Below are 23,982 nucleotides of genomic sequence, written 5' to 3' on the forward strand. Positions count from 1 at the left end.
TTTTCAACTTTTCTATTTTCTCCCTAGGCCTACCGTTTGATTTACGTCAACGTCGTAAATCTACATATACTCTGCGTTTATGTCGGCTGGTTGTTATTTTTATTTTGTTTATTTTTTGTGTTCCCTTTCCTTTCCATCACGGACACGCATCGGGATTCGAATTTTAATTAATTTATATCATGCCGAAAAATATGCTAAACCCGATTGCAAAGACTCTTCTTTAACTTTAGCCTTCGATTCGATGTTTTTTTTTTTTTTTTTTTTTTACGCAATCTTTCTCTCTGCGCGGAACTTTTACAATTAGTCTTCTTCTAATTTAAACCCGTTGCATTGCAGAGGCGGCTCTGTTAATCCGTGCAATTACCTCGCTAAACCTCGGTTATACGCTCACCTCGTACAAGGATGTAATAATACCCGGTGTTAATACCATAGTTAATAATCACACCGTCTCTCTCTCTCAGAATGTATTTGCTGCTTCCGTCTACATCTAAACATTAAACACAAGTAAAATATACACACACATATATACGTGTATAAATTTCTATTCTTAGCAAAAGTTTGTGAATTTTGTCAATGATTTCTCGTGGCTTATACTCCCCTGAATGTTCAAACAACAACATTATTCCTTTAAATCACTACTACATATTATACAGCCTGCGGAATTGTAATTCTTTTTCTTCTACGTTATTCGTAGACAATTCATACGTACGTAATGTATTACACGTAAGAGTCATAAAATTGACGGAACACGTACAGACAGAGATATATCGTAGAGAAAGGATATCTAATGTCTTTCGACAGACGAGAAATGGAGTAAATTTCGTTGAGCTATATCTATTTGAACAGACACGAGAGATAATATCTTCGGGCAAGTAACACCGATGCACCCTGTATATAAATATTCTTGAACACGTGTACGTGAAAAGCTATTACATAACATTTCTTGTAATACAGGTAGTTTCGGAAGCTTGAAATAGGCTCCGGGATTAAGAGCAGGGGTCGCATTATACGATCGAACATTCAAGAGCTGCGTTCCTACAAATTAGGTTTGGGGTTCGAGGAAACCGACGGCGGTCTAAAATAAAAAAGAAGAAGAAAAAAAAAACCCTCAGAAAGAGAGACGAAAATTAATATTAATTATACAACGTCACGAGCGTACGCTGATTTGTGACATCAACGCACGCTTTCAGGATTCACTCGATGATCCTGGGGGATGATTCTCTTCTCCCTGCTTTCAAATTCCCTCAAGCCTCGATAAACAGGACAAATTGATTCTAGGAAAAACCATCAGCTTTTTCTCACCCTTCAAAGACAATCGAGACACCTATCGTTTCCAGAGACAGTTAATATCAGCGGTTTGAAATCTCGTGTCTCTCGTTTTTTTTTCAGATTTTTTGGACAGTTTTATAATCGTCGAAAAAAATGTTATTCATTTTTCCTAAATTTCATCAACAAAAAGGAAATACAGAAATGCATTGAAATCACAAACGTAGAGGGAAACGTACATGCACGTGAAAAATAATATATTCACATTAATATCGAGAATCAATTCGACGGAAGATACGTTTCCATGTTTTTTCGCTTTCCGTATTTCGTTTTCTCCTTCATTCAAATGCATTATTCAGTCTCTCACGGACGCGTCGGACTTTCTGTATACTCACGATGAAGCTATAAATCGAGCTAAAATTAGGTTCGATTTGTTTCGCTCGCGGATGACAGCTTTCGGATCATATTCCGATATCAGCACATTTGTTATTTGTCTTCCCTTATTTTCTTTTCACATGTTAACCGCGTAAACAATCACGTGTATCGCAATTCTACATGTTCACAACACATCATTGTGATTACGTTATTACCTTCATGATGCTGAAAAGAAAAAAAAAAAAAAGGAAAAACGAGTACGAAAAATATTCTCGATACGCTTTACCGCATGAATTATTGTTACCATTCACGTTTATAAATGTACGTAACGTGGTTGCGTGCGGTGGATAAATTAGGAAATTATCAAGGTAAACAAGCGTGATTAATACGTGTGAAATGTCTATAAACGTAATGGAACGCACGTAAAGTGTTTGCAAATAAAGGTGTGTACCCAACCATGGAAACAATTCATAGGATGCATTTGAAAGAAGGCAGAAGGGTGCTAGTTAATATGGAAAATTCTATTCCTGCAATTTCACTGTTCAAATTTGAATCTCCGAGTCTGCGTTGAACGAATTTTATCAACGGTTTCTTTTCCAGGCCATGTAATGTAAGTAGACACGCAGTGCCGATTCTGATTACAGATTCCGTTACCAACAGTTTACCTACAATTAGCCAAGACGCAAACCTTTTTCTAGAATGTTTTTACCAAGCGTCGATAACGAAATCCGTAATCACAACCGACGCTGCCTATCTACTAACGTGCTTCACGAACTTAGCGGATCGTCGCGGAGCGTTTTGCGGAAAAGTTGCGGATGTCCATTGTACTCTCGGGCAACGTTTCAACGATTCCTATTAGCCGAAAATGCTCGTTCGAATTATTTAAAAATTGCGAACAGCACAGCAGAGCGAGGGTCTATCACCTCGCGTTTCTTCCACGGCATCTTCGTAGACTCCCTCGGCTTTTTATCACCGAGCAACGTCAGCGGATATAGTAGTATAGATATTCCGGTTCTTTTTCCCGTGTAATCGGTACGGACGGATTGACAGGGCGGCAGAATTTGACGACGGTCTCTCCGTACGTCTCGAGAAGTATCATTTTTCCTCTCGATAAGACGTCGCGAAGCGTTTCGCAGATCTACTTTACCGCTCCGCTGCAGAGAATACCTTTCCTCTTGATCGCCACCTCCGGGCCGGATTTTCCAAGTCGAGCCTGAACGGCATCATCCCTGATCGCGAACCTTGTTCCACTCTCATTGCAGCGAACAACGAAAAACAATATTATATTCATCGCCTGAGGGAAGAACGACGATAAATACCAATTCGCATTTCCCGTTCCTTGCCGCACTTTTTTTATCGATTTTTTAGATCCTTCACCGTGAAATTTCTCACCTGACCCAGAGCCAATAAATCACTTTTGTTTATTCATCGCTTCGCTACGGCACGGCAATGCTGGTACATTGCGTATCCGTTTAACCTTCAGTTTAGGGAAAAACGGTGTGAGAGAAGAGGGCTGGTGAAAATTTAATGATTTTAAACAACCGGCGGATCGACGAAGAGGGTTGAAAACAATTCTTACGTAATCGATCAGATTCCAATTAATCGGCATGCGTACATAGGTATAATAAAACTACGCGTAACGCTTAAAGTAAAATCAATTTATATCTCCGTATTCAGGTATATTCAAAGAGTGCACTGTATTATTGTATTACAGTAATATAGAGCCGCGTGAAGGCCATGAGCTTCATCGATCGTTGTAAAATGATTTTGCACAGTTGCTTTGTGATATTTTTTCAACCCCTATTTCAGAAAGCGGTTAGCCGAAAGTATATGAGACAAAGAAAAAAGAAACCGGAAAAAATGTTCGGTGTATAACTTGAGAAGTGAACTCAACGCGAAGTAAAGAAATTATAAGTTGGCATATATTTTTTTTTTTCTTCTTTGTTTGTTCAACAACTATCCAAGTGAACGTCTAGTAAACGTATCGGCAGAGAGCATGCATGAATACATAAAATAACGTACCGTTGCCGGTAATTGCGAGCGAAATTGAGGGAAACAAATTTCATCAAGGGAGGGAGTCGGGACCGCAACAAGAATTATTCGACGTTTGAAATTAATTACTTTTCCGACGATTTTTCGAAGCGAAGAGGGTTTAATTTGCCGAACGGAAAACAACACAGCCTAACTCTCGCCAAGTGGGCGAACGAGAGGAAGAAAGAAACATCGGAGGAGAAAAGAAGAGGTTCATTATTTCCGTCGGTTGGAAAATTTTCTTTCTTCGCTTTCCGCACTGTTGTTACGCTGAAGCTATATATGTATATAAGAAAGCGAGATAGATGATGCCGACAAACGAAAATCATACGGCTTGTTTTGCAACTTGAAGAATATTCAACGCCGTCGTCGAACAATGCCGTACAACTTATTGTACGAGGAGAATATGATAAAGTTGAAAGCTCCAGACCTCGTTAAATTTCGATTTGAACTTTCGAGTTTGAAAAATTGTCGATAATTTATAAAAATATTTCTTACGCAGCTCCCAGAGTACAACCAGTGTCTATCTATCGCGTCGAACTATTAGGCCCGCCACGATTAGTTAAGTGATACGATTTAAAAAATTTAAAAACAATCATCTGCAAAAAGTTAGCAGACCTTTTTTTAATTTACTGTTTTACAGAATGTTTCACGAAGTAAAGAACTCGGTTGCATGCGAAAAGAAGACCCTTTTGTATTTGATCTTGTAAAAAATAGAAATGCAAAGTTCACTAAAATGTACGAAGGTTTAATATACCTCGATACAAAAGAATGAAGAAATAAAGACACGCGTTGCTTGGATCTTTGCGACGAAAAAGTCAGGCTCGCGCGATTTTCCAAATTACCGACCGACCCGTTTTCCACGGGTCGCGGAAATTGAACGGGGCATTCAATTTTCTAACGCGAATTACAATCAAAACGGAATGCACGACTGGACGAGACGGGCGAAGCACGGATTAATCGACTTTGTTTCTCAATTAACTCTCTCTTTCTCCTTCTCTATCTCTCTTCGCTGTTCCTTCGTAAAAACAGGGCAAATCCTGATCTGCAGGTTGGTTCCCGAGGTTCTGACAGGTTTTCCAATACCGCCTATGGGCCAAGCGGGCGAACAAACCCGATGCCCACGCCAATTCCGGCTGATATCTCGCGTCAATTTCCAAAAGTATCGACATCCCCGATATAATTTTAAACATGTCGATAATTTCTTTGAATCAAACCGTTGTCCGAGTAAAACGGTATAAAAACCATCGGCACCAACGGTACAGAAATTGTTAAAAACTGTCCTGTTCAATCATCCAGTAATCGGCTCGACGCGAACAAATACTGCGCAGCTGTACCGAAATCCTCTTTCCACACTTTGTGTCCAACAATTTTATTTCAGCTCATTTTCAGGAGCTAACAATAGTCCGGGAATATATGTACGCGTGTAATGGAACTGCCGAGTACCAGCTCGATGGTCTCGTTTTGGCAAGGAATAAACGTCACGAGTTACATGATTTGTAGCACGCTTCGCTTTTTACAGCACAGACAGTGACAACCGAAACACCTTGAGCCGTCTTATTCCGTTCGATTTCTCCGTCGTATCGATCTCAAATTCTTTTTCACCTTACATTCTCTTCTTACTTCTTCTCTGCCATGTCTGGCTCCCTTTGTTATGGTTTTTCCTCTGCTCTTTAAGGCCTGCGTCCGTTGGCCCCCGACGAGATTTGGTTAGAACTCACGTAGCAGCTGAGAGAACGTGCGGAGAAGATCAAGTTGATATCTGTGTATGGAGAAACGATAATACCTGCGAGAGGTGGAAACAATGTCTGACAAAAACCTTGATAATCAACTCGAGGACAAAATGCATGTGTATCTTAAATATGTTATCGCATTATTCAAAGTTCAAAATTCGACAAACCGAATCATTTGCAGAAAATTACACGGAGAGAAGAAAAAGAACAGATTTTACACAAAACTGCAGGAAGAGAGGGACACGTCAAGGTTTTTGGTAAAAAAAAAAAAATATCCATGTCAACTATATTTTTTTAATACAAATGTAGCAGACTTTACTCTTTGCACAATGGGTTTTCACTCTTTCTAGAGTAAATTCTGCATTTTACGAAGTATATTTTACCAATAAACCTGACGTGACCTGACCTCTCTTCTCACAATTTTGCCTAAAATCTGATTTTTTATTTTCTCCGTGTGCCCAGGCTTGTTTTTCTTAGCATTACCGCGAACTGAAAACACCGATTTTTCCATCGAACGGCCAAGAAATTCGAACCAAAATTCGCAATGTTTTCCTTCCGCCGCATCTTAAAGCGACATACCTCAACCGGCGAACTTGTACCGCATAGTCGTTGCGCAAGTACATTGGCTTAGTGCAGCAGCACTTGGCCTAGGCTGACCTGAAACTTTTCCGTTAACGTACATACACCGAGTAATTCGCGCTATACGTGTACACGCGGTGTTACAAGCTGCGAGCAAGCTCCGGAACGAGGTAGAACGAGGGAACTTGGCTTTGCGAAGCAGGAAGAAGATGGCGGGATCACGATCGGGAATGAAAGATTCAAGAATCGTTGAAAAAAACGTAATCGTCCCGAGTTCGCCGAGTAAAGTGAAATATGCAATTCTTGTTCCAGCGATGAAAGGCTTATTTCAAATCGGCTAAATGTTTTATCCGTTTGTTCGCAATTGTCGAATGACAATTGGATGAAAGAAAAGCGTCTCGTCTTTCGTCGCAGCTCAGAGACGTCATCGACGTTTTGGGTAGGAAATCGTTATACTTGTCTCTATATAACGCCGGTGTCGAAGGTTGCCGAGTAGGTGGATTGGCTGGCGTCTCGGTTGCCACCTCGTGAATAACATAACTAGATCGATCGGGTGTTTGGGATCGTTTAATGAGCCATAAACACGAAAGCCGATAGTCTCCGAAGGGGAAAATCGTCCCGCACGCGTCGCTTCTTGAAATTTTCAGGTGAAGCTTGCGCCACAGAAATTCGGATAACCAGGGAGAAAATAATGTAAAACGGAAAGTATAACGGTGACGATTCTTCCAAGTTTTTCACCGCCGCGGTTTCGTCGACATTTTCCCCGACTCGAAAAGCAGAAACCTGAGCTGATCGACGATAAGAAAGAACTTCCCTGGATCTCGTTAACCGCGCGTTACGTATTTTCCTCATGCGGTTGTACATATATACAGTACATACATGCAACACAATACGTAGAAACCGGAGCTGAATTTTTCCTAGAAAAATCTGTGAGGGTTCTTATCGGCTCGTCGCGGTATACGCTCCTATTACGTCCGACCTGCGGGGCTTCTTTATTTGCGTCCACAACGGAAGCTGCATCCGAACCGAGATAAGAAGCAAGAGTATAACGAACTTAACGCGGCCCCTTGTAGCATAAAATTTCACTTACGCGTCAGCCGTCGTAATGTCATCCATACCATACCACTCGTCGAGTTCATTACGATCGCTAGCTCGCGTCTTTTAAATCGTAACTCGTTATTTTTCTCCAGTTTCAACTCGTACCTTGCGTTTGTTTTCAGTGACCGGAATTCTCTAGTGCATCGCAATTGCACACTATTTGCCTAATTACGAGATGAAACGCGCTTCGTTCATGACTCGTTTAGGCGTATCGTCATCGCTGGCTATACGTTCGCAACGTACGTATAACAAGTTTATACACGTGATTCGCGTGGGAAACTTCTCTCTGCCGGCAAACTCGTTTCAATTCCCATTTCCGTTTCACCAAATGCGATCCGTCTTATTGTCAGTTTTCTCTATTTTCACCATTTTCTCTTCGGGAACGGAACGGAAGAAAGTAGGAAAGACAAAAAAAGAATAATAAAAAATACCGCGCGAACGGCGGACTTTTTCAAATCAATTCAAGCGCCGAAGGAAGAAGAAAAAGAAAAAAATTTCTTCCGCAACTTCTTTGTACTTATTGGACATTTTCATCATTCTCGCTATTATTTTATTTATTCTTTCGCAGATAAAGACGGGATCAAGCCGCAACCTGAATACGTGGTAATTGGCAGAACTACGAGTATACAAGCAATGAATGACAGCGATCTAGTCGCGCCTGATACCCTCCTTGTCTTGTCGTCGTGCCCTCGGGTTTGTGTAACGTGGCAAGAGATGCTCGGAGAGTAAGCCTCGTCCAATTTCCGACTACTAATTTAAACCCTGACCGCGATTGTCATCATCTCAAGACGTAGGCGGCAGGATAGGCAGGCAGGCAGGTAGGTAGAGAAGATAGAGTTACGTAGGAGATAATCTCGCACAATCTTACCAGACCCAACTTCCCGTACCATGCACCGGATTTGCGGGTCTGATTTTCGCGTTTACAACCTCTACGTTATTCTACACACACGTGTGCAGTTAAACATCGACGACGTGCGATATATTATTCAATAGTCCGTTTCAGGAGCGGAAAAAGATCGGTGTAAAGCCAACGAAGGCGAAGGCTAAATCGTAGAGATAAGGAGTTTCGTACAATTTTTCTACCACCATTACCGAAATTTTCATTTATTTATTTATTTATTTATTTATTCAATCATTCACTCGCAGCTGTTCAAGTTAATTTACAAAGATCATAAACGATATTACGTACAACGTGTGTATTATATACGCGAAGATAAAACGAAGACGGACGGGGTGAAAATTATTTCGTAAAAATGGCAAATCCAGTATTGCGAATCACACGTGATACCTAATCACGTCGATATATCTTTTTTCTCCTTGGCTGGCCGACGAAGCTTGACTTCTTTTTTATACCTACGGCAATCTCATGGTCTATATCTTTCGCTCCCCTTGTTCGTGCCTGGCTTTTTACTTAACGGTGCTGTTCCCCCGCATACTGTATCATACGCCCGCGGTACATAAGATCTACGCATACAGGGGTATAAAGGTATATAGGTATGTATATATGTACATGCGAAAAGTTGTCCACTTATCGACGACGATCGGCCGAAAACTTTTACCAACCCCCTTAACCTGCCGTTTATAAACTCCCAGCCAATATATTACATGAAAGAGGAAGAGAGAGAGAGAGAGAGAGAGAGAGAGAGAGAGAGAGAGAGAGAGAAATCGCTGTCAAGTCTTCTCTACCCCCCCTCACCCCACCCACCCACACTCTCAACCATAAATTATGATCTTCAACGGATTCAACTCAATTATTTCGCTCGATTATCGCTGTTCACCAGTTCCTATACACGTCGTGATACTCTATTGTAAGAAACACTTGAATTACACCGGCATGCGAATTTTCCAATTTTCTGTTATTCGTATAGTGAAATATTGATAAGGAGAATAATGGAGAGTGGAAAAATCCGACTCAATCTGCGTGTATTGTATATTATATGTATTATGCACTTTATACCTCTCAGTATACTTGTTAGTTTTAATTACAGTTCTAAATTCATGGTCGTCGTCCAAACTTTTACTTTCTAAATTTCCAAACTTTTCCATACACTGTACTGTACACGTAATCGTTTACACCTGTACCACATCCCCGGGTAATCAAACATATTCACACGCGAAACGCGTACGTCACACATATTTCGTCTATACCTAAATAAAACTCGAAATAAAACGTATAATTACGTCGATGACTGAGAGAAAGAGAGTGGAAGAACAAAAAAAAAAAAAAAAACGGAAATAAATGATTACACTACTTTAAAAAGTAAACGAATTCTAAAATTATTCAATCTAAATTCAAAGTTTTCGCGTGACAGTTTTTTTTTTCAATTGTTCTCTTCCTTCTTTCTTTTTACCTCTTTCTCTCTCTCCACCTCCATTCGACAAAATTTCACCATACTTTTCCACACGGTTTTTCCCTTGCTGCAGCGACTCCCACCGTGTAAAATGAAAACTCTTCGAAGACTGTGCGAAAGAAGATAGGCCCGGCATATACATTTACATTATAATATACTTTCCGTATAATTTCTGCAAACATTGAGTCCATACACGCGAAAAATTCCCGTCGGGCACTTCTCATTCTTTGCAAGATTATTGTCTCCTCCTTTATTCACTACCATGTTATTTTTATTATTCACATTTACTTATTTATTTATTTTCTTCGCGTTGTTGAAGCTGTGCGTGAGCTTTTGTAATGCTTTTATTCGTACATCCCCACCCTCGTATCTGTATATGTACTCACCTTAGAGAGTTACCGGAATATGGAAACAGGCACTAAAGATGAAAAGGAGGAATAAAAAAAAAAAAAAAAAAAAAAAGGGAGATGAGAAATACACGATGGCGATGAACGTGTTTCGTAGTACGTACATAACGCAATTAAGGGCGGGGGGGGCTTTTAGTTTGCCTGGCGCTTGTCAAAGACGTTGGGTTATAGGTGTGCCTAAAGAGAAATATTCAGGAGGCTCGTGTTTTCCTTCTCTCAAACCACCGTCACGTTTCAAAAAAAAAAAAAAAATAAATAAAAAACCGCGACTCGTATTCACCTCGCTCGCCCTTAACCAACGTCTTCTCGTGATCTCTACTACACACAGTTACACGCGCTTGCATGTATACTGTAAATCTAAGGAAGAGAAAACACTAAACCATTGTACATTGCACACGGCGATTGAGTCCATTTTTTTTTTCTCTCCGCTTCTCAGCAATCCCTTCATATTATATTCATTTCGCAAGACGAAGATAAATCAACTTGGTATATTATAGCTGCGCAGGTGTAACAGCCAGCGGATTCGCGTGAGGTGATTGAGAAATACGGACGTCTGAATATAGAATTAAAGACACCGTCTCTTGGGGGGGGGGATATCCAAAATGTGATTAATTTACGTTTCAAGAAGAAGAAGAAAAAGAAGAAGAAGAAGATAAAGAAGAGGAGAAGGTGTATACTCACTTACACGTGTATATACCTATATATATCTACATCAGAAATACATACCTTTATTGAATGGTATGAAAATCAAGACCGACGAAAACGAAAGGGATGATGAACGACCCTTGAGCAAGTGTGTATAATACACATTCTGTATAATATATGCAACTTCATCAATTGCTGCAGGCAATTTTATCCCGCGTATTCTCAACCACTGAGAATATATTCGAAGAATAAACTCTCACAGACGGCGTATAATGTGACAAGTTCCTTGGATCGAATTCAATCTCGAACTTGTCAAAGAGTCATTGAACGAAAAAGAAACGCGAAAAGAAAGAAAGAGAGAAGGATAGAGAGGGAGGGAGAGATAGATAGAGATAGATAGATAGAAAGAAGAAATCACGCCGGGATTCAAAGTAAATAATCCTTTTTCCCCCGATGCTGCAATAACGACACTTTGAACGGAGCGTCCGAGCTGTCCGCGGGACATTAGGTGAAAAGAGGATAACGAGAGGATAAGAAAGTGCAGGATAGTAGATTACAGTGTTGGATCCGGCCGTAGGATCGGAGGGTTCCGAATGGGTCAGGTTGAACGCTCGGCGGTTTGCCGAGCTATATCGGTATAGCGATAGCGATAAGAGTCCGGCGGAAGACCCGCGGCCAGCAGCTTGCAGGGTCGCGGGTCGATCCGTCATCCGTGATACGCCAGAAGCTTCCTTGGGGAGGGCCGAACTCGACTCCGAGAGAGACAGAGAGAGAGAGAGAGAGAGAGAGAGAGCGAGAAAGGGCGAGGGGTTGGGTTGCCGGAGGGGTCATTTATCAAGCAGCGATGAAGTTGTTGCCGGGGGTGCTAGCCACCCTGTTCTAGCATACGTAAAACTTTCCCACTATCGCCCGAGCGGATCCCGACGTAGGTACCCACGTAGGCCTTCTTGTTAGGATCACCTCGACCGGAAATGCACCAAGAGCTCATCCTCCACCTCCACCTACCCCCAAAGCGAAGCGCGCGCGCGCGTCCTCGGCCTTTTTTCGTAACCCGCAAAGCGGAAGGGGATTCCTGGAAAACGACGAAGGGTCGTCACCGCGAATCGGTTCAAACTTGCTCGTCGAGAGTAACGTCAGCAGACGTCGTCGTCGTTGACGCGGCCTCTGAATAAGGCCAAGGAACCCCGCGCCTCGAGCCCAAGTTTCACGTTAAATTTTCATTCACTCTAGGGCTAATAAACGCCAAGCCGACGGCGGCTGACGGTATTGATGATAACGTTCCGAACCGTCACGCGACAGCGGCAACTTGGACTCGTCAATTGACGACACGAAACGCGTTTAGAGTGAATTCGCGACGCCTGATTACACGATGCTGTGATCGCTTAAAGCTCGGCCGCTGTGCTTGGATTCAATTATACGTTGAAAGGACGCTAAGAGAGAAGAAAAAAATTGAAAGAAAAAGGAAAAAACGAACAAGTTGTACTTGTATACGGTTCAAACATATAACGGGTACTTTTTAACAGCTCAACATATATCTCGGTTTATACAATACACCGCGGGAAGCGTGCAGTTTCAAACATCCCGTACACAATGGGCTTGCGCTCGTCAAACGTTAGAAAGTTATTATCCGGTGTGTATAACTAGCAGGTATATAACAACCACCTAACGTTAAAGTTGGAATACCCTGCGAACTAACGAAAACGATCGATGGATCGGCACTTCGGAGAAGTGGTGTAAAGGGTTTGGTCGCCGCTACCGATCGCCAGACTTTCCGACTAACATTAGGTACAAGTTACACATGACCGAGGAACAAACCATGACTTGTTCAGTAATGCGTAATTCATAGCTCGTCCGGGTGAATCCCCCCCCCCCCCCCATGGCCGCACAGCAGTTATAAGTCTAGTTAATCCGGGAGGAATCTGCAGAGTACTTGGTGTTTGACAACTGCGAATTTCCGACACTATATGAAACGACTACTGTCTACATAATTCCATGTAGGTACGACGATTTGCACACACATACGCTTCCATTATAATCATCGCTAGTCAACTTAGCTCTCAGGACGAGGTATCATCCTCGGGACTAAGCTTGACGTCGCTTCACATTGAAATTAAGCGAGAGAGAGAGAGAGAGCGAAAGAGAGCAACCCAGAGTAAGGAAACACCCACGGGACTCTCCTCGACGAGGTGGTAGAACGAGCTATTTTTTCCACATTTTTTCGCTGCCTTCGTTAGCTTTTTTTTCGCTGCTCCAATTTCGCCGATCGTTCAGCTTTTCGTTTCCTATTTCTACTACTTTGTCTCGTTTTGATATTTGTGTTGGGATATTTTTGAATAAGTATTTATAACGCTTTCTTTACATTTATTGTGCGTGATGATTAAATAATCAACCAACTTTTTTCCCCGGTCGTCTAGGTATACGCGTATCGAATACAACTTCGGGTTATATTCGAACATAGAGGCCAAAAAATCAAATTTCAGGTACATATCTCAGATATATATATACGATCCTTAGACACGCGTATACCAATCAAGAGATAGCAGATAAAAGAGAAAGTATTTTTTCCAAATTGTCCAATTTGCGCAATTTTCTCACGGATGATTGTGTCAGCGAATTTGCATAACTTTTAACAATTTTCCCTTTGTTCTAGATTTTTCTTCAACCTCCGAGAATTTTTATTAACCCCCCAACCATCGCAATCAACGATCTTAAATTCAACAGAATGAAATTTCAATTTGCAATCCTCACTCCAGTAGTGAGCAACAAATATCTTCAACAATTCGTCGCGACGAGTCCTTTTTGCAGCATCCGTTATACATGCGAAAGTACGCACGTATAAGCCCGATCATCCCGCACTACAGGCGATTTTTTTAGCGATGTAGAAAGTCAAGAAAGAAGAGGTGAAAACGGGCGGATCGCCGCAAAGGGCAAAAACGGTTGGAAGGCGTGGACGCGCGACCCTTTCGGGTAGCGATTATATGAAAGAGACTCTCCTGAAGAAATCCGGAGACCAACCAAACAAGCCGAGGACAGGGAAATTGACCTATTCCAATTCTGGCCACGAATTTCGTCGCCTCCCCTTTTCCCCCCTTATTCCCCCTGACTCCAATTTTCCACTCGCGAATGCCGCGAATATATAAAGCGTCAAATTACACGAGGATAATAAAAGATACTAAACGCTTGCTTTCGGATTATAGAATTGATAGTCGGCCAAGGTGAAAATGCGCAGATTGCTTCAAACACAAAATAGTACACGCCAAATGACGAACAGAGGATAGCAGCGAGGAACTGGAAACTAACACTTATGTTCCACGGTGTTTGTTTGATGTCGGAACAGAACCGCATTGCAGAGGCAAGCGAGAATTTCGCACTTGAATTAGCTGCGGTTTGCCCGGGCATTAGTAAAGACGACACCCCGGAGCGTCTTTGGGATCTCTGAGCTGAGGTGGCGTCATGATCAGACTTGATCAAAGAGTTGGAACGCGCTGTGATGGAGGTGGTTGATATTAATGAACATTGCGGGAAATCAGTCACGACGCTTCGGATCGGAGACGTAAAAATCCGCCCACTCTGACGAGATTCGGATATCCTTAGATATACGTACGTATATATAGTTTAGTGACGTGTATAGACAAGAATTTCTCAAATTCTGATTACCGCAGAAGTGATATTATTTTCGCGATAATGATGGAGGATGCAAATTACGAGACGGACGGACGGACACGAGGAAAACAGCAGTGGAACATATAAACGCTGATTGCTGCTAGTTACGGATTCAACGAGAAGAATGAAACCAACATTTTGTTTTGACGAATGGTTTCTGCGGGATAATCGATTCGTCCGTCCGGCCGCCGCGCATCGAAGCGATCTAAAAGCTTCAATCCAGTCTGCATATCACGCTGCTGCCGCCTGGGCGCAGACCAGTAGGGCAAGTCAATCATTGCGGAAACAAATAATATACAGAGGTTGAGAAAAATTTGACTTCCTGATCGTTGAGGCCTCGTTTTTTTTTTGTTTTTACAATTTTTCTTTCTTACTTTTATGCCAGCTGAATTGAAAATGTGTACCTACCTACACTGATATGCCAGGAAAAGAAAAGGAGAAGAGCAAAAAATGCGATCCAACGATATTTTAGTCCGCGTCTCGTTTCGTCGTAGGAAAAAAAGTGAAATGAAAAAATTAAAAAAGCTATGGCGTCAAGCTCTAGTTTCCTTCTCCATTATGACGTAGCGGGTTCGTTATATCAACATGGGTTATTCAGCATTAGCCCGAGGTCGTCGTTTCTTCGGAAGTTAATAAACGCGCGTAAAGAGAGGGGTATAAAAAAATAAAAAAATATTACCGAAACGCGGCACAGCGACGGCGGGACGTCTGTTATTATTCAATAATGTAATTATAATTCAATCAAGGGCGGACCGGGACGAGAGTTGAAACGGTGGTAATGTTCTATTTCTTCAACACGTTTCCCAACCCTCTCCCCCCCCCCCCCCCCCCCCCCCAAACCATAAAACGCGCACGCGCGCGCGTTCATGATGGAAATGTAATTTTACTCGGTGCCAGGCGTCGCGACGCCCTCCGAATTATACCGCTTTGCTGCCTAACCGGCCAACCTCTTTCCCTCGATAGTGATAAACCGATATTTATACGTCAAAAACAAAGTCAATAATAGAAGCGCACCCGCACCGATTGTTGGGATACATTGAATAAAATAAATCCTGAATCGCGAGCGTATAAATTGATCTGTTTGAAAATTATTTTCAATTAATATCCTGACGGGTCATCGTTGTACAGTTATAATAACGAATAATAATTGAAAAAAAAAAGAATGTTCAAAAACCATCAGATATGTTAAATTCAATGGATGAACATGATATCCCTGGTTTTGCACTGCTGTTTGATTTCACTTGATTTGAAATTGACCAAAACGAACGAGAGATACCAGCCGATAACCGCGTCACGTTGTCGATTACTAATCGCGTTATTAACATGGACAGGCACAGAGCGTACAGCCGTGAAGTAGGTAGGTATGTCAATGCGATAATTGAATTGAAAATGTCCGATGACGAAGGGGCAACGTCGACGATAATGCGTGTGCGTTGTATACCTGTACAATGCGTAAGCGGGACAGAAGCAAAAACGGTCGAGTACGCGTATAATCGTAAAACGGGATGCACGATGGTGGAGATTTCTCATCGTTGCTACGTACCGGTATGGTGCGATAATAATGATTTCCATAAAATTTGAATGCATTTATATGCGTTGTCGATACGCGTTACGTTGGTAGATAGGTGCTATGATGCATCACGCTCCGCGATACGTATTATAATATCGTATAGAATGAGAAAACAACCCCCGGAGACCGAGGATCATAGTTCAGGAATAAATAAACAAGCTCGGTAAACAAAATAATGATATGCGTATCATATCATTAGCATCCGATTAAATTCTAAAACTCTTCAAACTCTGTGTATAAAACTTTAACATAAAATCAGATGTAATGTAATCAGGGGGAGATGATATTTTGCATTATATAGATACGGAAAACAAGTCCTGATTATATTACGGAGTATCAAAGAAGTATATGTATATATGTACGTGTGCAAGTTGGTCATACATACCTATAGATGTATGTACACTGTATACACAATACGCCGAAATCGTGCAAACAGACATATATACGTATGTACGCGTATATAAGCTGCGTTCCTGAATTAATTAAAGAATAAAAACGAGCAGAAACAAAAAACAAGTATACTTTTCGTCGTATGATATGATATGATATAAAGCTTCCAATCCTCGTGTGTTTGTTACCCTCGCATCGTTGTACACATAATTTCCGAAATGGTTGAAATTATCTCTCAAAATGCATGACTCGTGCATAATTTTTATACCACGAGAAGCGTTGCGTGCAGGGAACGCGAAAAAAAGGATTATAATAATAACAACAACAATGGTAACAACAGTAAAAATAATAATCATAACAGCGATAAAGAAAGCAGTACATTAAGCAGAAAGTACATTTGGTCGAACAGTCACTAGGTACGATTCGTGAAATTTACAAGATGCGAATGACACGAAGCGAAAGATCATAATGCCCGTAGTAAATGAAAGATATTAATATTAATATTAATATTAAACGAACCTTCCCTCCTCCTCTCTGCGATGCTGGGTGGTAAGCCGCGTACGTGTTACTGTACTGCCAGAATTCTCTTTGATCACCCAACTCGTGTTTTATTTCCGTATCATTACCCAGCGGCGTTGTGGTTCGTACCTGTAAACATATAAAAGCAAAAGTTGCGGATGTAGTTACTGTGTGTGTGTATATATATATATATATATATATATATATATATATATATATATATATATATATATATATATATATATATATATATATGTATCAGGGAATAAAAAATTAAGATAAAATGGAGAAGATCGTGAAATAGCGCGGTGAAGGGGATGAGAAATGAAAATCGGAGTTCGTGCGTTAATCCCTTTTTATTTCACTCTTTCGCCGGTTCGTTACTCGCTTCAGAAATTTTTCCGCAAAGGTGACGGGAAGAATTGAAGAAAAAGAAAAAAAAAAAAAAAAAAAAAATGAAATGAAATAAAAGCTCTTGGGATTGATTGGGAAGTACAAGTGGGAAAGGCGGACCTGCAAAATACACACGCGCGGAAACAAAAGAGTAAAATAAAATAAAATCGGTCAGGATTGAATGGATTAACTTCCGCACTCCGTTGGCTACAGGGATGATAATTCCGCCATTGCAACAAACTGCAGACCGATCAACGTGCGTATATCGACGAATCGAACGATTTGCCAATACTGCAACCGACGGCCTTCGTAGCGCTGCTGACTGCAGGCAAACATACTTACTGTTAGGTGTATGCAGCGTGTATGTAACACAGGTCAACTCTGAAAATCGAAATAATAGTAAAATCGCCGATCGTTCAGGTAAAACAGAAACGAACACCGCATCGCCATGAAGCCTTAAATTTCCTACCTCTGGTAATCGGTGCCGGGTGCTTCGGAATTTTATAAAATCGCATATGCGCGTATAATAAGTAAAATTGTGCAGCCGTTTCGCGCGACGTGATGAAATAGACGACGATTAAACGAAAAACGTTGCCGATTTTCAATACGTGTAGCCACGAGTATTGAATAAAAATTTTTAAAATCTTTTTTTGACCATTCGCCTGACGGTGCACGCGTGTTTCGGAAATATAACCATGAGAACGAACATAGAATCTTCACAGCATGAGCGACTTGATGTGTTCCGATGCAAAAAAAAAAAAAATTAGGGGGGAGGGGGTGAAAACTGGCCGGTATTCGGGGTTCCAAGACCACCGAAGGAATACCGAGGGATATCCGAAAAGAGGGTTGGATTTCTCTCGTACAACGTTTAGCCGTTGAATCCCCTCATGAAACACCCATACAATCCCATTCCGTTACCTCTCCACCCCTGGATAACCGCGGGGTGCCGGGATGGCGGAATACGCGGTCGGGATATCGAGTAAGAACAGGGTATAATTCGATGTTGCAAGATGAATGGGTAGAACCGAGTGACGGTAGGTACTATACAACCTACTCGGTCTGATAAAAGCATTACGTTTAATTCGTTAATTGAGAATCACGTCTGGTTTTAGTATGCGATTCGCGAATTCGTTTCGGGGGGGGACGAAATTTAAGGGGGTCCGTAAGACATTGGATAACGATTTTGCAACATAGCCGTATCGCCCTCGCGTTCAAACTGCCACGCGGGTCAGAGTCGGTTGAACAATTAGCAACCAACTTCGAGGCCGCACACGCATACATGTATCGAAGTGTTCAAGTATCGTCCGTACCGTCCTCCGTCCAACCAGCAGCAGCTCCTGCTACAAACCGTCACTCGAAGTTACTGCTAATTATAACAACCGGGATATGTCAATTAACGATAACTATCCACAGAACTGTTCCGCGGATCGGGCCACGGCCAAATACCCGATAATCAACGGTCTGTCACTGCTCTTATTCCCTAATCGAATCTGACCGCGCCTGTAATCATCAACGATGTCAAAACGAATTGTTACTTTTCTTTTTTGTGCCAATTCACACTGGCTGGATAAATTGTTATTATTATCATTACTATTGTTATTATTATTACTATCATTATCATCGTAATCATCCCGTTCTGGGGTCAATTAATTATTCATAAAATGAAGAATTTGCATCGCGACATTTGACTGCATTCAGGACGTGCATGAATAAATAGTCCGATGGAGCGGACGAACGAGAGAATCGAGCGACCGTTCTTCCGTGCAAAAATTCAATTTATATTTATTCAGTGTAAACCTATATATACATATATATATATATATACCTATATGTATGCACAGGACGACTTGTAGGTACATAGGTCAAAACGATATTTCGTTTTCGACAAACATGAAAACGTCGAGTATCGTGTACGTATGTGTCAGAGGTTTGTGTAGAATGGAGGAATTTTTGACACGCGAGTCTGCATGAATATTATGAGCGGTGCAATAAACGGCTGAATCGATATTTGATCTGGATTTGCCTTCGTCGTGTAGAAAAATTTTCGATTCAAAACCCGTTCGCGTATCGTCAAAGAACCTCGGGATGCGGGTATAATAATTTGTGAATATTCTCGCGAGGCAATTGTGACGCGTGTCGAGAACGATGAGGTTAATAAACGAATGAAACAATATTATAACAAAAGCCAGCGATGTTTTGATAGAGGGAATGTTATACCCACTACCAGGGAAACTATTATAACTGGTTGTCTACTCCAACTGCGGATGAATACGAACCTGCAGGCGTCTGATAGTTGGCAATACAGATCCCGAAGCGAATGGGGCTCGGGTTCAGGGAAATTTTCGCCTTGGAAAGGTATTAATGCGAAGGTGAAGTTTAGAGATGCCGAAGGCGAATGGCATCGTTTCGCAGAATGCGAGGAAAGGAAAGGAAGAAAAGAGACGCGACGCGTGGCGAAGCGAAGGAAAGCGAGATGGTGGAAGTCCGATGAAACTTTGTTAAAACCCCCGTCCGCATTGTAACATCATCTCATTTCGGGATGCTAATGGGTAAATGCAGGCGAACGGCGAATGTCATTATTGGAACGGCGAATGGAACAACCCTCTGCGTACGTAGGTAATCCACACCTAGGTGCCGGAGAAACTTGGTTGCGCCTCGACGATGAGCTTCGAATAAGAACCCAACCCCGTTCCGCTGATGGGTACCTAGGTACATTATATACCTAGCAGATAATATCATCCCGACATTCCAGTCTGCGTCCTTCGACGTCTGATTCTCGATCTTGACGAGCTACCAATTGCTAATTACAGCCAGCCACTATCATCACCCGCGATTGTTCGTCTAGAGTGAAAACGGTCCCAAAACCAGACTCCTGATTGTTCCTGCAGACTTTCGACTCTTGTCACTCGCTTTCGGATAGACACGTCGACTCACGACTGCTTGAATTCTGGAAAAAAAGTAGACGGGAGGAGGGAATATGTGTGACGCCACGTGTCCGGTGTGCACGCGGGACAATCGATGCAGGTCGAATCCTTTTTCCCTTGTTCTTTTTAGCTCTTTTCCTCTCGCTCTCATCCCTTTTTTCTTTTTTTTTTCTTTTTATTTCTTTTTTCCAGTGAGAGGGATGAGGACACGTACGTTTTACGAACAAAACATACGACTGCACGTACTCGTTTATCGTAGCTAAAACCAATTCGCGTGAACGTGACAATTTTTTTAAACCCATAAACCACGCTGCTTCGTCCTCGTCCTCGTCTTCGTCCGGCATCTGGCCCCCCGTACGCGTTTTTTTTTTTTTTTTATCCAATTTTTCAATCCACTTATTTTCCCGTTTGCCACCCGGGAAATCTCTCCTCTCTACCTAATGCCATATAAACCTTACATGAACTTCCGTGTCGTCTATACTTTTCGACTTTGTTGTTACGTGTCGGTTTTCTCTGATACGCTGCACGTCCGCGGTTTGTTACAGATCAATTTACATCCGCTACGGTAATAACAAGATGTGATTAGCTAAAAACTCTGTGAATCGTTTGGCGAATGTTGGAGAAATCGAGAAAAAAAGAAAAAAAAAAACCAAAAAACTGCGCGATATCCAGCCCAACGAATGGTTGAGGAGTTGCATCGGATACCGTAGCTAAGTAAGGTGAAAAATATAGCGGTTTGCATTACTTAAATGTTATACAACCCACGCGCGCGGAAGTGTCTAATTAATTATATACCCACCTACAGCGCGCATTCATAATAAGTACATGGTTTACATTATATTAGTAAACGTGTATATATATATGTATATAAATATAGAATCAGCGTTCATTGTTTGCGCGTAAACACGTGACACACTTCCCAGGGTTCGCGTTTGCCAACCGAGCGAATAACACCACCCGCACCACCGAGTGCACGGTGCATCTGCTGCATAACCGCATGTTAAATACTTTCCTTCGGGGCATTCCGCTGCATATTATACGCGGGTAGAAATACAGCGAGGAATATTAATTCGGTTATCGGGAGTTAATCATTAATTCAAAAATCGTACGATTATTTTTTTTTTTTCAATTTCTTCTTTTTTTTTCCAGAGAAGATAAAACTACATTCAGTGCAGACCTTTCGCGAATTTCAAAAATTAACAATGTTAAAATCACCCGCAACGTATGTACGGCTAGTTTGATTTTTTTTTCCCATGTACATAGAAATAGGGATCTACGCCTGTATAATTTTTCATACGCGCCAAACGGTAAGAAACAACCGATCGAAGAAAATCGAACCTGTAAAAATTCATCCCCATAATATATCCATGATGCGAAATTCCGTACAATTGTTGTAAAAATTCAAATCAATTCGTTGTAGCCGAGCAAATAGCAAGGGTATCTCGACGACAGGCAGAGGAGAGAAGGAAAAACTGTAAAGTATGAAGAAAGAGAAATCGTTATAAATACATATTACCAACTTATTTTCCCCCTTCGTCCGAAGGGTCTCTTCGTCCGCCGGTGCGTGCAACTTCAGCGACACGTGAGCGAGGAAAGAAGGAACAGAAAGGAATAAGGGATCCGCGTGTACCGCGAGACCGAACTTCCACCGTTTGTCTTCCGTGTATTTTTCCTCCGATATTTCTCGTATAATACGTAGGTTAGGGTGTATCTCGATCGCGATGAAGGGGGGATCGAAAGTTGGAGAGAGTTTCCGCGCGTCCACGTCCGTGACTTGTGTGTTTACACCCGTCGCGGTTGTCGTAGGTAACCCCGAATATGTAACGAGGACACGCGTGGCTCAGGTAGGTAGGTAGGTACGTACCTAAAGTTTCGAAGAACGAGGGTTACAAGTTACACGACAAAGTGATTAACAATAAATGTATCGCGAACGCACGGCATGAAATCGATTATATCCGTCCAGTGGTTAGATTCGTCGTGTCGCCGGGGAATGGACTAAAGCTGAAATCGTTACAGTCGTTGGGGCATAAAATTTAAAAAACAAGTAAACTTTCCCACTTGGATGCAAGTGGTTTAGGTATGAAAAAAAAGAAAAAAAAAAGAAAAGAGTTAAAGGCTCGAGTTAACGTTTGGCAAAAACAACCTTGATCCGAGCGAAGGCTGCCGCCCTCGGCACAACATCCCGCCGCCGCATACGTAAAGACTTCCGCTTCACCTGACCGCGGAATGAAAGCTTTTCATAATTCATAGTTGGCAGACTGGCGGGCAGGCATGCCTGCATGCAGAGGAGTATATCGACGAGTTACTCGTGCAGGGTGAGCCTTCTTCCACCATCCACCCTCGGTCGGTTGGTATATCGCAGTGAGACCCTTTACGTCCCCCTTTAATTTAGCCTCCTTGAGCCTTGCAGGACCGTCTTTGTTTCATCTTTCGCCCCGGCGCGTACGTCGGTATGATTGTGCTCTGCGTTAAGGTGGGTATATGATAACATACGTTGTACGACTGGGCAGTAGAGGTATGTACACAACTTGCGAGTTGCAAGGCTGCGTTGCTGAAAAGCCTCTCGTTGCTACCGCTGCGGAGTGTAATTCGCAGAGAGGAGGAAGCAAAAGCTTGCATATTACATACACCTGTATCCTGCGATAGAGCGAAGCGGAGGAATGCAAAGCAATCCCCGTCCAAGGCCGACGTTTCGTTGTAACGAGTGGTTCCACACCAGGGTTGCGTGGCCGGACGAAAAGGCGCGACGTACCGACGTAAAATAATTCCTTCCAACAACAATTTCGCCTATACAGAATACCTGCTCTCGTTCGTTCTCAAAAATAATAAGAATAAAGTTACAATCTACCTTTTTATTTTTCATTTTCCGCCGACCGGGCACCGGCGCATGAATCAAGTTAATTTTCAAAGGCGAGGATGTGTTGCCGCTGTTCTCTCTCTCTTTCTCTCTTTCTCTCTTTTCGCCTTTCGGTCCTGAGGAGAAAACCATTTTTCAACCCCAACCTGCAGCTCGCCCAACGGAGAAACATCGAGTAGTAGGTACCTAATTGAACGAAGAGTGATGAGATGAAATTTTAAATAAATTTCACCTCGCCCTTTTTCCCCTCTGCGCCTCCGCCGTTTTTTCATACACCGCTGCAGGTATAAACGTTCTCTCTACATACCCTTATACAGCTACTGCCTACAGAGCTGTCTCATTTCCGAAATTCACATCCGTTTACTTTGTTTACTTCCGTAAAATGAATCTCGCAAATTGAAAAAATTGGAATATACCGGTGAAACATTAGCCATTCTTTTTTCACTTATAATAACAATTTGAAATGGCGAAAAAGTAACCTTACGATGGATCTTTTTACCTCATCAACGAGACAAGCATCGACGTATTCCACCGGTGTGTAACCTACGTAACGTAAAATCGAAACTAGAAAACCCGTCCGGCGGCACGCGGGAGGTTAAATTTTTGTAACCCAGTAACGAAAGAGGCTTCTCTTCCCAACGAAGCCGATACAGTCGGTATTGTTTACCAAACCCTAACGAACCGCGGTACGAAAAGAGCGATAAGATATCGATATTCCCTTCTACTCGTTACGTCTGGAGTTGAGTTCGCGTATGAGAAACTAGTCGACGTCGTCGTAACGTCAACGAAGCTCGAGGATGAGTCGAGGAAATTGTATACCGTATACACGGTGTAAATAATACCCTGCACCTTGGCAGTGATCGTTCGATATGCATGCAGGTACGATTACGCCGTTGCAGGCAGACCACCATCCACTACACCTCGTCTCATCTCTTCTCTTCTCGTCTCTTCTCGTCTCTTCTCCTCTCCTCTCCTCTCCTCTCCTCTCCTCTCCTCTCCTCTCCTCTCCTCTCCTCTCCTCTCCTCTCCGCTCTTCTCCTCTCTCACGCGATGTATAAGGTCACCGCCGATGCGGTGTAGCGTGACACGGCGCGACGTATAAATATCGTCAATAATAAATATAGAAACTATGAACGAATTCGCCCACATGCGTGTTAAAGGCACGCTGAGCACTAAAACCA

General features: G+C 42.2%; 1 protein-coding gene across 5 annotated transcripts in view; it reads right to left on the reverse strand.

Moving 5' to 3' along the window:
- LOC124185472 (leucine-rich repeat-containing protein 24-like) overlaps window positions 1-23,982 on the reverse strand; it is a 172,668-nt gene that overhangs the window by 93,685 nt on the left and 55,001 nt on the right. For 4 of the 5 annotated variants that reach the window (XM_046576282.1, XM_046576281.1, XM_046576283.1 and 1 more), the window contains one exon: window positions 16,628-16,756. The exons of the other annotated variant lie outside the window; for it this stretch is intronic. The gene's annotated coding sequence lies outside the window, so the exon portion shown is untranslated. The remainder of the gene's footprint in view (window positions 1-16,627; window positions 16,757-23,982) is intronic. 5 annotated transcript variants of the gene reach the window in all.

Source organism: Neodiprion fabricii, chromosome 6 (assembly GCF_021155785.1).
Source record: "Neodiprion fabricii isolate iyNeoFabr1 chromosome 6, iyNeoFabr1.1, whole genome shotgun sequence".
NCBI lineage: Eukaryota > Metazoa > Arthropoda > Insecta > Hymenoptera > Diprionidae > Neodiprion > Neodiprion fabricii.